The sequence below is a fragment of the Cydia pomonella genome, chromosome 1 (genome assembly GCF_033807575.1).
Source record: "Cydia pomonella isolate Wapato2018A chromosome 1, ilCydPomo1, whole genome shotgun sequence".
In the NCBI taxonomy this organism is placed as follows: Eukaryota; Metazoa; Arthropoda; class Insecta; order Lepidoptera; family Tortricidae; genus Cydia; species Cydia pomonella.
In genome coordinates this window covers 49,375,538-49,380,182 of record NC_084703.1, presented here as the reverse complement: position 1 = coordinate 49,380,182, position 4,645 = coordinate 49,375,538, and the positions used below count along the sequence as shown (strand labels likewise).

The 4,645-nt window shown below is 33.4% G+C and overlaps 1 long non-coding RNA gene across 1 annotated transcript; it reads right to left on the bottom strand.

The window, feature by feature from the left end:
* Window positions 1-1,573: 1,573 nt before the first annotated feature.
* Window positions 1,574-2,868, bottom strand: LOC133525835 (uncharacterized). Its single transcript, XR_009800639.1, has 2 exons — window positions 2,678-2,868; window positions 1,574-1,728 (listed from the first exon to the last, which is right to left on the bottom strand). It is a non-coding gene; the product is annotated as an uncharacterized LOC133525835 (long non-coding RNA).
* Window positions 2,869-4,645: the final 1,777 nt, after the last annotated feature.

The following is a 4,645-nucleotide window of genomic DNA, read 5'->3' as shown; positions in this document are numbered from 1 at the left end:
TTTTAGATTTTTCATTCTGTTATTTTAGAAGTTACAGGGGGGGGGACACACTTTTTTCACTTTGGAAGGTTCTCTCGCGCAAACTATTTAGTTTAGAAAAAAATTATATTAGAAACCTTAATATCATTTTTGAAGACCTATCCATAGATACCCCACACGTATGGGTATGATGAAAAAAAAATTTTTTTTTTAATTTCATGACGTATTAAAAAAAAAACTACTTACTAGATCTCGTTCAAACCAATTTTCGGTGGAAGTTTACATGGCAATGTATATCATATATTTTTTTTAGATTTTTCATTCTGTTATTTTAGAAGTTACGGGGGGGGGGGGGGGGACACAAATTTTACCACTTTGGAAGTGTCTCTCGCGCAAACTATTCATTTTAGAAAAAAATGATATTAGAAACCTCAATATCATTTTTGAAGACCTATCCATAGATACCCCACACGTTGGGTTTGATGAAAAAAGATTTTTTGAGTTTCAGTTCTAAGTATGGGGAACCCCCAAAATTTATTGTTTTTTTTCTATTTTTGTGTGAAAATCTTAATGCGGTTCGTAGAATACATCCACTTACTAAGTTTGAACAGTACAGCTCTTATAGTTTCGGAAAAAAGTGGCTGTGACAGAATCGGACAGACAGACGGACATGACGAATCTATAAGGGTTCCGTTTTTTGCCATTTGGCTACGGAACCCTAAAAACAGTACACGTACCCGCCATCCTGACAGTCAGAATGGCCTTACGGTCTAATAGAGTTACGATCGTAGCCGGTTAGAAATTGTAAAGACGCCATGTAGGCATGCGTCAATTACACTGATGACAGCGTACATTGAAGGTAATATTTAATTTGTATAAAAATAGGAAGTCTAAAGAATTCATAATTTTCAAAAATCGCTGAACAGATGTTGGTAAGTTTGAGGAGTAGGGTAGACCGGGGACAATTGAAACAATTTGCCTTTAACCGCCTGTGATCGTTATATTTTGATGAGTTGAAAGATCTACGCTCAAAATATTTCAAGGTTAGTTATCTGGTTCCTAAATAAAATGTATTTGGATGGTCTATAATCCATAGTTTTTTGACAATAATGTAATAAAGAGAATGGGGCAGTATGGTTCAATTGACCTCACATGAGTGTCAATTGAAACACTATGTGAGGTCAATTGAAACACTCAAATATCTTCGGCACAATGAAAGTACTTATATCCGTTTTAATTTTTTTCATCACTACCTCGGCATACAATGAGCTCATCAAAAGTCCGCAAGCATAACATAAAAATTTCTCAATTTATGAGCATCTGAACATCTCGACTAAAAAACTTGAGAAAAAAAAAGAAAATACGACTTTTAGTTGTCTTTGTCGCTGCTACCTTTTAAATTTACCTTAACCAAAGTAGTTTCAATGCAATTATAAGATATAACGATATAGAATCGCAGAAAACAAGCATAATTATGTTTCATACAAAAGTGCTTGTTTCAACTATAACAATGTTTCAATCATAACCATTCCCACACACTCTGTGACAACGAGAGTTGCAGACATCGGGATGTAAAATGAAATAATAGACGCAATAAAATAATCAGTATAAATTGTTTTATTACGTAAACAAAAACATGGCGATATGCCTATCAAAAAACTTTCCAGAGATCACTTCCTCATGAGCCTGTTGATAGGCAAACATGCTTTTTGAGGTTCTGTCCGTAACATGCTTCCGTTTTCGGGGCATCTAAAAAAAACAGTTAAATAAATGTATTGTACAGAAATAGGATGTAGTAGTATAGTATTATATTTTGAATTAGCATTATTTGCAATATTTTAGTTTAATTTAGATCGCGGTGCTTGTTGGATAAAAAAAATTACGTAAGGTTTGTCACCGACTTTAAAAGGTGATTCAAATGTAATCTGTATCTACATGAACCCGTTCATTTATTTTTGATTTTATCTAAGTTTCATTCTTTTTTTAGTTAAAAAATTTAATCTTTTGCTTTTATCATCAGCTTATCGTCACAATCACAAAAATTTTTTTTCACTAAATTGTATACCTACAAACATACGGGTCAAACAGAGATCCTTCTTTTTTTTAAACCTGTTAATAATCATTTGGTCTATACACAAAAATTTTCTCCAGAATATGACAAAAACTTTTCTGAAAACCGCATCAAAATCGGTTAAGATGAACGCGAGATAATCGTGGACAAACATACATACAAACATACGGGTCAAACTGAGAACCTCCTTTTTTACGAAGTCGGTTAAAAACGAATGTTTACAAAAAAATGTTTACAATGTTTGTTGTGTCTCGAATAAAAAAACTGCAGATTAAAAAAAAACTTCGTGTATCTTCGTATATCTTCAAATAAATGTCAACATTAATAGAATAAACATGTGCATCGAATACAGAACCTTATATTTTGAAGTCGGTTACTTTTGGGGACGATTAAAACACGAGGACGATTGAAACGTTTCAATCGTCCACAAGCAAGTTGTTTCTATCGTCCCCACACCACGTTTTTCACTTCAAGGTCAAATATTATGTATAAAAAAGACTCGAACGCTGATCAACGACCATTAAAAACATTCGTTTATTCCTAACTATAACACCAAAATAATTTGATTTGTCAAAATACAAGAGTAAAAGAAGTTATAAGAAAATATACGAGAGCACAAATACTTACTTTTTACCGCGAAAAACTGGTTTGGCTCGTGGACACTCCCGTCTCGTACCGGCGCTCGAGCGCTACTGGCCAAGGATTCAAACATGGCCGACCGCGTGTTCCGAGTGTTACGTCAGACGCGTAGGTATTATAGTTTTCGAGAAATTTGACTTGTTTCAATCATGACGTGTTTCTATTGTCCCCGGTCTACCCTACAGCCTACAGTTAAATCTATTGCTTGTGGTACAGGCCACACCCGGTATGTGGATAAAATGCAACTTTCTTATCAGTTTATGAAATAGGTACAGAGAGAGCCTTTTTGAGCTGGTGTGGGGAAAATATTTATTGAATCGGGGGATTGGGGTTAGTATGCACCCATATTTTAGCACTTGACTGGATGGAGAACCGGTCGCATGCATAAAGGGGTCCACTGATTACCAGTTCGCCGGACGATATCGGCCTGACAATTATTCGCGATTAGCTTTTGCGAATATATTTAATTCGGCCTTAGGTACCTAAGTTTGTTTCTGCAATTAAGAACATAAATAAATAAATAACAGTAATAAAAAAAAGTAGTAAATATTAAATCTAATGATTGTCTTCTGTAAGATAATGATCTGCTTGTAAATTACGTATAAGCAAGGTATAGCGTCTTTCTTTTCTGTTGTTAAAGTTTATTAATCTTACCTGAACCTACTATACAAATTCATAGAAGTTAAACCAAATTGTAGAAGTCTGGTTTGAGCAGCAAATAATGTTATTATTCTATAAATGTAAACTGTTATGGCTTGTGTGTATTCTATATTTGTTTAAACATATGTATTATTTTTCGCTGTTTGTTTCACAATAATAAAAAAAAAAAAACTCACAGGCCGATATCGTCCGGCGAACTGGTAATCAGTGAGCCTCTTTACACAGTACCGAAAATAAAAAGAATTCAACTCGTAATAAAGTTAGGTACTTAAGAGAACTTGGCAATAAAACGGAAAGTTAAAAGTTGATGGCGTGGTTACATTAATTGGACGTAGTTACGCGAAAACGTTCCAACCCACAAGTCACTCGAAAATGAGTTACCATAACCAGGGTACTGTTTTTGACATATTACATCATGTGCACACAAAGATGCTAGTATTTTTAGGTTAGTTTCATCAATAAAGTTTGACCCAAATGTTCCAACCCACCATTATGCCAAGGACGTGTACTCAAAATAAAGTAACAACATTACATGCATACTGAAACATATTGTTAAAAACTCTTAATAGAATAACATATCGTTATAATGTTCCACTTGTCTTGGAACATTATACTAAATTCATAAAACGCACATTTAATTGTTTCTTAAATGATCCATGTGGGTTGGAACGTTTTTGCAAAAGCTTTATACATTTTTTATTTCTTCAAAAATGTTCCATGTAATTTGAAACCTTTTAGATTAATCCATACTGTTTTTTTAAACTGCGAAGACTGTTCTAAATTAATTGGAACGTTTTTTTTAAATATATTATTTTCTAATTTTTTGCTATAAACGATCCACATATACTTGATCCAGGATACAGGTGGCTATAATAAAGTATCGGATGAGCATAATGATTTCATTGTAGAGATTATTAACAAACTTCCTAAATATGAATCTCATTATAGGAGAGATAAAAATAACGACGCTCTATACCTTCAACCAGGAATGACAGTCGCAAAAATTTATGATATATAGGTATAAACAGGAATTTACACTTAAATATAACGATGAGCACAAATGTGTTTCTTTCGAATATCTAAAAAAGGTATTTCTTACCAAATTTAATCTAAGATGCAAATCGTTAAAAAAAGACACATGTAACAAGTGCGATAAATTTCAAATGAGAATTCGTGATGCCAAAAGTGCCGACGAAAAAGAAAAAGTAGAGGAAGAAAAAATACAACATTTAAGCGTGGCTGAAAATTTGAGACAGCAAATGAAGAGAGATTTTGAGCAAGCACAAAATTCACCCT